The sequence below is a fragment of the Pinus tabuliformis genome, chromosome 9 (assembly GCF_031772625.1).
Source record: "Pinus tabuliformis cultivar Carrire ecotype Pingquan chromosome 9, CPIR1, whole genome shotgun sequence".
NCBI classification, from domain to species: Eukaryota; Viridiplantae; Streptophyta; class Pinopsida; order Pinales; family Pinaceae; genus Pinus; species Pinus tabuliformis.
Window position 1 is genome coordinate 526,531,269 of NC_142307.1, and position 13,225 is coordinate 526,544,493.

Consider the following 13,225-nt stretch of genomic DNA (forward strand, 5'->3'; position numbering starts at 1 on the left):
AATACTATTTAATATATATATATATATATATATATAAACAAATATATATTTAAATTACAAAAACTTTAATACTATTTAATTTTTTATTAAAATAATTTATAATGTTAAAAATTAACCAAAAAAAGAGAAAACCCGATCGCATCTAACATATACAGAACTTATAGTATGATATCAATTTTAATTAAACAACCTAAATAACTAGTAACCAAACAAAACTTTTAAAATATGGCCCAAGACAAAATAAAGAAGGAACGAAATGGAAATGGGAAAAACGCTAAAGCCAGGACACATGTCACATGCATTGTTCACATCACATTAATAATCTGACGTCTTACAGACCAAAACCAAATGACGGCTCGTAAGTACTGCGCATGACAGAGAGCAATCATGGCAGAATGTATCGGTACCTGGATCGTGGCGATTCTCGTATGTGGAGGTTGTACTCACAAGAATGATGGAATGTAACGAAATGACAAACCCGCCGATTCCACACATCCAAGATGGTCCCGAAGAACAGCTAACTACGGCACCGGAACAGCCTGTCATAGAAAAATAAATTTCTATGTAAGTCCATGGTCTGGAAGAACTGCTAACTACGGCACCGGAACAACCTGTCATAGAAAAATAAATTTCCATACTAGACCAAAGGCAGACAAATTCTATCAACAGAACAGAGACCCTAGATCAGCAAGTGACCAATCAAATAAATTGGAGGAGTCGGACAGTATTGAAAACACTTTACCTCGAATTACTTACTCTCTGCTATTGGGCTGAAATCCCAATGACGTTTATCTGAATACCTAAAACCCTGCAATAAAAATAAAAGATGAAAACTCAAAAAGGAAACAATCTAGCAGCCGTTTAAACTACCTGCATAGCTATCTAAGTTTCTAAACCAAACCATTATCTACCAGAGAGCATCCTCCATTATTACAGAGCACATCCCATTATGTATATATTTATTGCTAAAACATTTATATAATTAGATTATATCAGCTCAAATTGCACCAAAAAAAATATACCTGCTCTGGTGATTTTCCTCATGGAAATTCGAAATCATGCATTACATCTCTTCTGCTCCGCGTCAAACCAAAATTAAATAAAATAAAACCAACCAATCCAAACACACAGTGGAAAAAAAAAAAAGAGACACCAGCTGAAAAATAGAAAAATCTATAAAGAAAATAGACTGTTGAGACCAATAAACAAGCATGGCCATGCCTTGGACCAAACAGACAACAACAAGAAGCCAATTCGGAAAACAGAAGAGATGAGATTAAACTATTATGCTGGAGTGCTATATATCCGCCTCATTTCAAACGGTCACAGACTTTCCTCCAAATTCTAGTGCTTTCTCACGTCCGCTTTTATCTATATTGTAAATTTTAACTTATCTTCATATCCACCGCCATGGCCTTGCATCTGAAGGTGTTTTTTCGAAAAATATGAGCCGCATACAAATTCAAACTAATATGAGCGGTTATAAATCATCCTTTCTTTTGGTAACCCTTGGATTCTGTTTTTAGCTGGAAATTCATCTATAATATTTATTTTAAATTTTAATATTAACTATATTTGTAAATAATAAACTCGTACTGAACTAACTGGGAACTAACTGGAATAGGGTTTTTTGTTTTTTCAATTTATTTATTACACAATACGTGTTCAACGAGAATGTCAGATTCTTTAAACACCGTATTTTCCGACAGTTCGTGATCAAGAAGGCCGCGTGGTTAGAATAATGAAGCATGGTTATATCGGTTTGATTATATTTTGAAGGAGACTGATGAAGAATTGGATTGGTTAGCCAGGGTTATATTTTTATTTGACGTTAAAAATGAGTAAAAATTATTTTATTTTTAAATTCATGAAGGGTTGAGAGATTTAAAAATAGCAATGGTTATATTTTTATTTGACGTTAAAAATGAGTAAAAATTATTTTATTTTTAAATTCATGAAGGGTTGAGAGATTTAAATTTTTAAAAGGTATTTTTTTATAAAATTTTGTAATTTTTATTTATTTATTTTTTAATTTCATTTTTTCTAGCTTGTATTTCATAACAAAATCTTTACCTAGGAGAATCTCCAAATTATTTTATTTTTAAATTCATGAAGGGTTGAGAGATTTAAATTTTTAAAAGGTATTTTTTTATAAAAATTTTTAATTTTTATTTATTTATTTTTTAATTTCATATATATAGAACGAAATATTTTGATTTTTAATTTTATTAAAATATTGATAATAGATATATGTATAGGTTTTATTTATATCTATTTTGATTTTTAATTTTATTAAAATATTGATGATATATTTATAAGTTTTATTAAAATATTGATAAGAGATATATGGAGAGGTGTTATGAGATAGGACTTATTAAAAGTCAAAGATATTTATCTAGTTTTGACAAGGTCCATTCCACTCCCATTTTAACACATTTTTCCCATATCATTGTGGAATACTCGTGTGTCTAACAAAATCATACATTTTTTCTAGCTTGTATTTCATAACAAAATCCTTACCTAGGAGAATCTCCAAATGGTTAGGTCCTAGTATTTGTCTTCTTTGTAAAAATGGGGAAGAAAGCAGTAATCATATTTTTCTCACTTGCAGATATACTTATCAGTTGTGGAAGGGAATTGCAGTTTTCTTTGGTTTCCCGCTGGTAGATCACTCAGATGTTCAAGAGGCTATAAGCTAGTGGAGCTCACAGAAAGTCTCTCTTAGATCAATTCCTCTTTTGCTTTTCTGGACAGTTTGGAAGAAAAGGAACAATGCCATATTCCGTGATGAGAAAGATTCAAATATGCCTTTGTTAGTACACATCACTTCGATGTATTTTTCCATTCCTAAAAAATTGTCTTCAGGCAAATCACATATTCCAAGGAACCATACAATACAGTCGATGGGTTTGCCAGGGCATTTTTTGATGGAGCTGCTCAAAGAGGCATGTGTGTGTGTGGTGTTTTTATATTGATGACCGAAGATCTACATTACTCCATATATTGGCATGGTGGACGCAGTACAAACAATAAGGCCGAGGCAATGGCTTTAGTGGGCCTTCTAGAGCTTAGCTCTTTCCTGAATATTAAATTGCTGCAGATATATGGGGATTCAAAAAATATAATAGGTTTGGCTTCAGGGAAGCTAATAAACAAGAATCTCTTTCTTACGGGATGGATTAATAGGATAAAAATGTTATTGAACAGTGATCCGTCTTTCACAATTAGCCATGTGGACATGAATTCTCAGGCGGACAACTTGTCAAAGAAGGGCCTTGCAATAGATCCTGGCATATGGAAAATGGAGGTACAAATTCAAGACTCAATTTACCTGATAGAAGATTTTACCCTTCCAAGTACCTAGATTTCTACTAGTTTCTGCCTTCTTTAAAATTAAGCACCTTCTGCTTTCACATATAGGTAAGTTGTCTATCCCCTGACTCATATGAGTGATGGGTACAAAATATATATGTGTTTTTGGCTCCTCACTATCTGTCTATCTTTCTGATACATACCATGATCCAGAGAATTGAGTTTTTCTATGCTTATATGATGGCCCTGTTGGCCCTGACCTTTTTCCTATCTTATAGCAAAATTCTCCATCTTCAGAAAATGTTATTAGCTCTTTACAGAACCTTCTCATTTGTAAATATATTTTTTGTAAATATCTTTTATATTAATACAAATCATGCTTTTTTTAGTACTAATTTTTTTTTTATTAATTTATTTTAAATATAGAGTTATATGAGAAATTATTATTTAAAATTCTTTGAAGGTAATAGATATAAAATGAATTTTTTCCATAAAAAATATGTCATTTTATAAATTTAAATATAATATTATGAAATATAATAATTACAAATATAAATTATTATTAAAATTTTAATTTTATATATATATATAGATATAGATATATATATATATATATATATATATATATATATATATATATATATATATATATCCGTAAAAATATTTTTATTTATAATTATATGTTTATTAATTTTTTTTTTTTTTTTTGTAAGCTAGGATGGTACCCTTTCTATTACTTGATCAACAGAACATTACATCATTTCAAAACTGTTTGCAGCCCGCCCACGTGGGGAAACCGGGTCAAAATCCACCTATAGTTTTTAATTGCAGCCCAAAAATAGAAGGTCCACAGCCTAATTGACTTAGCTAAATAAACGATGCAGTCTTGAAACTTACTAATGCTACTAATCTGCACTACTTGCCTTTTCCTATCTTTAACATATAAAAAGCCATTATCAAAAAAACTACTGCAGTTTCTAAACATATCTTGTGTCAGTCATTGCCCGCATCTGGTTGCTGGTTGGCTACTCCCGCTGGTTCTGATTGGTCCCTGTTCAGCATTTGTTGGATTGCATCCAGCTTCTCCTCCTACCTTGCCATTGTTATGCGAATGAAGCTCAGTTCTCTGCGAATGTCTGGATTTTCTTGAGCTAACTCAACCATCTCCTTTGCCACTTGCTCCATAGCCTTGGCCATCAGTCCCTTCATCACCCAATAGATGTGAAGAGACTGTTTGAACAATGACATACGCCCCCTAGTATGACCAGGGTCATGAAGAAGAAACTCCCACTCCTCCATCTCCTCGGCAGATTGGTCCTGTAAGGACTCTTCTTCTAGATGCTGCATAATTCTACGCATAGCAGAGTTGGAGTTTCGATAGTAAGCCTGCTCAGCCCTTCGAATTCTATGGTTCACGGTCTTCCTCTGCTTTTTGTCTTTACTCTGGCCGCGTCTGGAATTCTCCCCCTCCTCCTGGGCTTTCCTCCTCTGCCCTCGGTCTCTTTTCCGTTCTGACTCCCCTTCCCTATTGGGAGTCTTACTGCGTTTCCTCAAGCCGTAACGGCGGACCTTCGAGTCTTGCGACTCGGACTGGTCCTCCCCCGCCTGCTCATTAACATCATCCACCGAGTTCATCTGAGGGTCGAGGCGTTCACACCCAGCGCCAGGAACCAGATCCTCCTCCGAATCATCCTCCACATCCCAAATCTTAAATGGTGGTTCGTCCTGCATAATGTTTTTGCCTTTTCGGCTCCTGTTGCCCACCTCTGCGTTCTGTTGCTCCTCCGCTTCTCTCAATTTCTGTCTGGTCTCCACGCTGCCCGTGGGTCTCGCGCTCGCTACTCGTTGGTTGTCTAAGACCTTAGAATTTCTTTGCTTCCTCTCAATTACAGCTTCCAAACCTCTCCAAATTAGGAAATCGCATAATGTTTTTGCGATCGTCCTGCTTTGGATATATATCGTCCTCCTGTCCTCGGGGTACCAACTTGGTTCTACTTCCAATTGCCGCCGGTAGTTTTCCGATGAGCCACTACCCTCAACCATCATTTCCTTATTAATCTCTCCTGCTGTGAAGTCTGACGGACCGCTCCCATGACCTCTGATGGTTCGAGCATTTATTAACTCACCTTGGGTGTACTCCTGCCTACTCGCCCCTCCCGCCGTCGCTGTACTGCCACATACCTCCTGATCATACACCCTGTAATCTGATAAGATGTCTTTACCGAAGCCCGATTGAAACATATTCATATATCGGGATCTCCACTGCCGTCTATTAATCCAGCTCACTGATCCGTGTGTTTTCATCTGTGTCCTTATCATGATCATCCTTAATGATGTCCGCCAGCTCCTTCCACTCCCGGTTGCCCTCCACAGCTCTCCACTGGCTGTCAATCGTGCTGCCACGTCCCCTGCAGCCCCAATTGGCCAGCCAATCCGCAGCCTGGTTCCCTCTCCTTCGAACATGGTTTATAATTTTGTAGTCAATTCGTTTTACAAGATCGGCAATTTCCTGAACAATACCCGCAGTCCGCCAACTTTTAGTGACTTTCTCCCAACCCTGCCCGTTGTTAAGCCTTCTTAGCATGTCCACTGCAATCTGCGAGTCACCTGTGATTTCCAGATTGGTATAGCCATTCCTAACAGCTATTCGTAATCCTTGATGCAGAGCCCAGAACTCGGCCTCATTATTAGTCATCTCTCCTCCCCAGTCTGCAAATATCCACCTGACTTGTTCATTGCTGTCTCTAAAGATCCCCCCGAAGCCGGCTTCGCCCGGGTTCCCCTTCGAGGCCCCGTCGAAGTTTAGCTTAACAAAGTGATCTCTCGGGTATCTGAATTTGTCGGGGCTTTGAATTCTCATATCGTGGCGGGCCGAACATTTAAATTGGACCATCTCAAATTTTAAATTTAATTTGTTCAGAATTCCTTGTTCTTCCTGGTTCGCCTTCCAGTCATCTCCCTCCCATTTCTCAACTAAGATAGTCTCTCGCATGCTCTCGACCACCCGTTCCCAGATTATCTCTGGTTCCTTAGCAGAATTCTGAAATACCCTCCGATTTCTCTCCTTCCAGACCATCCAGAGTATAAATGCAGAGATGAGATTCCATGCCCTCTGGACTACACGACAGTGAAAGGTTTCCTTGCTCCATTGGAAAACCAGTTCATTAAATTCTCTGATATTTATTCCAAGTTTATTAAAAGTTCTTCTAGTAATCGTCCAAAGTTTCTCTGTGAACGGACAATTGACCAGCATATGATCCCTGGTCTCTCCATCATTGTTGCAAAGGTAACATCGCGAGGGGCCATTGAAACCCTTTTTCTGGATACGATCCCAGGTTAGGATTTTGTTTTTTGAGGCCAGCCAAACAAAAATGGACACCTTCGGCCACCAATTACTTTCCCAGATTGTTTTCCATTCCAAATTCCTGTCACCTTTGTTTTGAGAATCCATAAGGTAGTAAGCCTCTTTGGTTGTAAACGAACCTTTCATGGTATTCCCCCATCGGAGGATATCCTTCCCATTACGGGCTCTTATTTTCCTAGATCCCATTTCTTTCCTGTAAATTTCTTGGAAATCTATGCTAAGCTCGCGGTCCCATTCTACCGGGTCTTCCCAGACTCTCCATCCCTCTGCCATATCATTTACTTTCCAATAATCCCTTACACAAGTTCTATCTCCTTCAATTCTACCCCGGATCTGGTGAAGGTTCTGAATTCTGTTCAATCTTTCTCTTTGTTGCCACCTGTCTTCCCAGAAGTTGGCTTCTGTACCCCCCCGGATTTCCCAAAAAATATGTTTCTCCACCAGATCCCTGTTTTGACAGGCTAATTCCCAGATTGTGGATCCTTTAGGGGTTTCCTGCAGCCTTAGGATCTCAACCGGAGAGTCAGGCATTCTGTATTTAGTCTTCCATATGGTTTTCCAGAGATCATTTCCCCCTCTGAGCCATCGCCACCACAGTTTGGCTCCCAGAACTTTATTAAGAACTTCAGGGTCCCTTAGCCCCAACCCGCCTTTCTCCTTTCTTTCTGTTAGCTGACTCCACGATACTAAGGCCCATTTTTTCTTTTGATCAGACCCGCTCCATATGAACTTCCTTATGATTTCCCTGATCTTAGCACAAACCCCAACAGGGGCAGCCATAATTGATAGAGGGTAGATGGGGATGGCCTGAAGGACCGATTTGGCCAAAACTACTCTTCCAGCAATGTTTAGAACCCTGAAAGCCCAATTTGCAATCTTGTTACTTAGTTTATTCAGGACACCCTGCCAATTTTTCATCCTTTTAGATGTGTAGTCCAAAATATTGCCCAAATATTTTGTAGGGAGTTCACCTCTTTTAAATCCCAGTAGTCTAATGAGGTGGGTTTTGATCTGCTCCACTGTGTTGAAGATGAAGATACAAGATTTATCTTTATTGATTTCCAACCCTGAAGCCTCCGCGAACAAGTCCAAGATTCTCTTGAGGTGCTTTACTTCTCTTACCGTTGGTTCTCCAAACATCATAATATCATCAACGAATTGTTGATGAGTTAGAGGCAGATTGTTTCCCCATATTTTCAGACCTTTTATCCTGTTTGCTGCTCTCTCTTGTTTGATGAATCGACCCAGGCCTTCAGCGGCTAGAATAAATAGAAACGGGGACAAAGGGTCACCCTGTCGAATGCCTCTAGAGGCATTGAAGGTTTTTGTGGGGCTTCCATTAACTAGAATAGAAAAGTGAGGAGAAGAAATCAGATTATGGATCCAGGCAATCCATCTCTGGTGAAAACCAAATCTTTCCAGGACTGTTTCCAAATATTTCCAATTTAATCTGTCATAAGCCTTTGACAAATCTAATTTAATCATCATTCCTTTTTGCTTTTTAACTTTTAGGGAATGGATAACTTCCTGAGTAACAACTAGGCCATCGAGGATCTGTCTGCCTTCCACAAAACCTGTTTGTTCAGCCGAAATTAAATTGTCCAAGAGGGGTTTTAATCTCTTGGCGATCAGGGATGTAATCATCTTGTAAATGACATTACACAGTGCTATCGGTCTAAAACCATTAGCATCTTCTAGATTGTCTCCCTTGGGAATGAGGGCATAAAAAGTAGAATTAAGAGCAGGCCATACCTTTTGGTTCATCCTTGATTCTTCCACTAGATCCAGAATCTCCCTTCCCAAGAAGTGCCAGCCTGCCTGGTAAAAGTCCACCGTGTAGCCATCCGGTCCAGGAGCTGTCCCTTTCTTCAATGCTTTCACAACTTCCTCAAGCTCTTCTAGGGTCACAGCCCTCATCAGCGCTTTGTTTTGGTCCTCAGAAACCAGTCTAGGGATGGCCGAGCAGATCTCCTGAATGGCTCTCGTTCTGTCAGCTTGAGGTTCTGTTAAGATTTCTTTGTGGTGATCCATTAGCACTTGTTCAATCTCAGTCTGCTCCACCACTCTTTCTCCATTCTTGTCTTTAATCGAAAGAATCCTATTACCCTGTCTATGCTTGATCATAGCTTGATGGAAGAATTTAGTGTTTCTTTCCCCCTCCCTTAGCCATTTTATCCTTGATTTTTGTCGCCACAAAATCTCCTCTTGCTTCCTTCTCTCTTCCAATCTGCCAAGGATTTCCCCTTCCCTGTTTATGCTTGCCTCTGTTCTGCCTTCCAAAATCATCTTCTGGTGAAGATCCTCCATTTCCCCTTCTAGTTTTTGCTTATCTTCCAGGATGTTACCAAACTCCTCTTTGTTCCATCTTTTTATTTTTCCTTTCAGCTCTTTCAGTTTTAGTTGGAACGTATGCATTTTACCTCTGCCCTGAACAGTACATTGTTTCCACCATTCCTCTACTTTCTTGATGAATTCAGGATCCCTCAGCCAGAAGGCTTCAAATCTGAAGGGCCTTTTCCCCTGATTCCTCTTGATATCAACCTCTAATCGAATCGGCCAGTGGTCAGATCCCAGTGATGGAATGATCTTAGCTTCCACAAAAACATCTTTGTTCATGATGGCTTCAGAAACTAGGAATCTATCCAGTCTTGAAGCAATTTGGTTTTTTCCTCCTCTTCTGTTGTTCCAAGTGCAAATCCCATTAATGGTCTGGATATCAACAAGCCGTAGTTCCTCTATCATTTCATTGAATCTGTCCATGAAGTGGTCCATCTTCCTAACCCCTCCTTTTTTCTCTTCTAAGGATCTGATCAAATTGAAGTCGCCTCCAATGATCCAAGCAGCTTCAGAGTAAAGTCTACGGATCGTTTTAATACTGTTTATGAAATTCTCTTTTGCCCCAGGAGAAGGGGGGCCGTAAACCCCTGAAATGACCACCTGTTCCTTAGTTCCTACTATCCTACCCATACCAGTGAGGATTCCACTCATGCTGGTCCAACTATCTAAGGTGATTTCATTCGGATTCCACAGAACTGCAATACCTCCTGCAGAACCGATTGCATCTTGCCCTATCACTTGATATTGCAATCTGCTTTTTTCTATTATTTCTTCAAGCTGCTGAACCAAAATCTTTGTCTCCTGTAAAATCATGATGCTAGGCTTCTCTTTTTTCAGCTTATCCTTCATATACCTTTGTTTACCTTTACTATTCAAACCCCTAATATTCCAACTAATAACTATCATTTAAAACTTTCGGAAGGAGGGAAAGAATAACTCAGACAGAGGTATCACCTTACCTGAGTTTATCAACATTTCTCCCACCGTCTGAGTAGCTTCACTCATTGTTTTCCGGCCTCTTTTCCTGCTATTTTTGCCAGAGCTGCCCATTCCCGTCGCTTCATTCCCCTGTTCACTGTCAGTCATTACTGATTTATCCGGGTGTTCCCCTTTTCTCTCCTTGTATTTCTGGAATGCCTCCTTGTACAACTGTTTTTGTTTTTCAGGTATGAACCTGTTGTCAAGATACTTCCATTCCTGGATTAATCTTCTCATGATTTTCTCCTCTTCCGCTTCGCTTTCAGGTTGGTTTTCCACTTCCATCTGAGATTCCACTTCTGTTTCTTCTATTTTCTCCTCCGGTCGTTCTCTGCTGGTTTTGTTCAGGTTCTTTTCCTTTTCTTTCTCCTCTCCGGCAATTTCCATAGGGGTATTCCCCGGGTCCTCATCGTCCTCCAAGTTTACTTCGTATTCCTCATTTTCGCTCTGCAGTACCTGAAATTTGTTTTGATTGTTTCTTTGGCTGGGTTTCTCCTGAGATTGAGTTTTTGGTCCCTCTTTATTCTACCTCTTCTTCCTTGTAACCTGCTGAAAACCTCTCTCCGATTCCTCCATTCTCTCAGTATTTCTCTGATGATCCGCTTGGCTTTTCTTAGACTCTTCCTCTTTATTCAGTGGGCATTGCCTATATAAGTGGCCATATTCATGGCAGTTACGACATCTGAAGGGGATGTGTTTGTAATCGATTGGCTGCTTCCAAACCTCATCGTGATACTCTACTTCAACATTTTCCGGGAGGGGTTCTGCCAGATTCATGTATACACAAATCCTCGCATAAGCATTATATTTACCTCGTTTCGTGGCCTCTGCAATTTTAACAAAGCTCCCAATCGCGTTCCCTATTCCTTCCAAAATATCAGGGTGCCAGAATTCATCAGGAAGCCCAAACAGGCGAACCCAGACTGGTGCATCAAGCAGTTTTTCCTTTTCTGGGCTGTATCTCTCCTCCCAATATTTCATAAACAGGCCCGCATTGTTCAAGAAATATGGCCCTTCCTCAAAGATCCTGTTCTTATCTTCCAGATTCGTAAAAACTGCTGTGAAAAAACCCTGGGCTCCCAATTTGAGATCCACATGTCCTTTAGGTCTCCATCTCTGATCAATCCATCTGTATAGCTCCTTCTCTGAAGGCCAGTACCCTATGAACTTACATATTAGGGCGTGGTCTTTCATGTAACAGTTATATTCTTCCAATTTGTTGCAGGGAATGACATACCTTGGCTGTTTTTGTGCCCTAGGTAGACATTTTCCTCTCATTCTTTTCTGCCACAGGTTGCCCATTACTGGGACATGACTTTCCCTCTCGTTATGCTGATCCCCACCTGTGCTTGTCTCACCCATTACCACGTTTTTGAAGGAAGGGATCTCTCCCCCCCCCTCGGCTCTCCCATTTTTCTCAGGGCGTAAATTTAGGGTTAAAACCCAGTTCAGCCGCTGAGGTCTTCGAAGACTGAAACGCGCTTGCCACAAGGATTCACTGCCCAAGCGGGTCAAAATCCACCTTCCACAATCTGATCCCTGCTATTACCTCTGTCAACTCTGTCCGGCTATTACATTCTGTTTATTAATTTATTTTAAATATAGAGTTATATGAAAATTTATTATTTAAAATTCTATTTAAGGTAATAGATATATAAGGTAATAGATTTATAATTATATTTATATCTATTTAAGGTAATAGATATAATATGAATTTTTTCCATAAAAAATATGTCATTTTATTGATAAAAATAAGATTATAATACAATAAATTTAATTATTATTATTATTATTATTATTTTATTTTTATAATTCATATTATGTTTTATTATTTTATTTGTTTTATAATACTTTATATTAATTGTATATTTTTTTTGTTTTTTTCAAACTTTAAAGTTTATTCTACCATTGTGCAGAAATTTCTGTATAATTTGGTTTATAATTATTAAGCTTCAAAATTTTAAATATCTCAAAAGTCTTTTTTATAATGTTAATTTATTTCTACTAAAAAATAATTTAAATATTAATTTTTTTAATAAAATCCAATTAAAAATGTAAACAAATTTATGAACTAAGCCATTTACAAGGGTGCTGAATCCGAATATGCAGTTAAAAAACCATTTTAACTGCAACAAATCAAGATTTAACCTCAATTTCTTCCGCCGAATTCCGTCACCGGAATCTCCAAAAAATCACATTATAGACAACTCCATTAGAAAAAACTTTCAAAATATGAGACTAATGGAAAAGAGCAGAAAGAAAAATGCTTAAGGTTCAGCAGGGTACAGCAAGTACAGTTAACATATATTGTTCACATAAAAAAACCAAAGCAAACTAAAAAACAAATGCCAAATTAATGGTATGCCATGACTAACGCGGTTCAAAATTATCGCTGGGTACGACATGAGTACGGCTCACACAAACCTCATGTTGATTTCTGTGCTGGAAATGGAAATAGTAAACATGGCAGAATGTATCGGTACCTGCATCTTGGCGAAATCCGGTCGTTGAAGGCTGTGCCAACACGGGAGCTGACCAACCCGCCAATTCCGCCGCATCCAAAATCGTTCAGAACAACTCCACGCCCTTTGAAGCCATTTGAAGTCCGTAAACTGCAAACCGACAAAGGCCTGCCTGAGATGATGAGATAATAATTTTTTATATGTGAAAACAGAGATAGCCTGGCAAACCCGTCTAACGAGACGGAGGAGTTGTTGATGAGAAAGTTAGGAAAGTCCACTTATAAATATAAATTAGGTCAAGATTTTTGTAAATTTAAGTTATATTATAGTTGTTAAATTTCAAAATTTTAGATTTTTTAACTATTTTTTTTATGGTGTTGAATCCATTTCCACCATTCAAACAGTGACTTTATAAGATTTTTTGAAATTTTTTTACCTTAATTCTAGACACTTTTAACAATCCAGAGAATTCCTCCCCTCATCAAACTACTCCAACTCTCTAATCAACATAGCAGAAACCGTAAATAATATCCATCAACCCTAAATCGCTTTCCAGAGCAGAAAGCATGAACATCCATCAACCCTAAAAACAGATCGGCGGAAACGATGAATACGGCTCATTGCGCATAGAGCAATTATGTCAGAATGTATGGATACCTGCATCTTGGAGGCTGTACCAACGATGGAATGTAACGAAAAATGACAAACCCGCCAATTCCGCATCCAAGATGGTCCGCAAGAACTCCACGTCATTTCACGTTCTGCAAACCGA

General features: G+C 38.5%; 1 long non-coding RNA gene across 1 annotated transcript; it reads right to left on the bottom strand.

The window, feature by feature from the left end:
- Positions 1-389: 389 nt before the first annotated feature.
- On the bottom strand, positions 390-12,587 carry LOC149149535 (uncharacterized). Its single transcript, XR_016263741.1, has 3 exons — positions 12,475-12,587; positions 743-808; positions 390-539 (listed from the first exon to the last, which is right to left on the bottom strand). It is a non-coding gene; the product is annotated as an uncharacterized LOC149149535 (long non-coding RNA).
- Between the last annotated feature and the right edge of the window lie 638 nt (positions 12,588-13,225).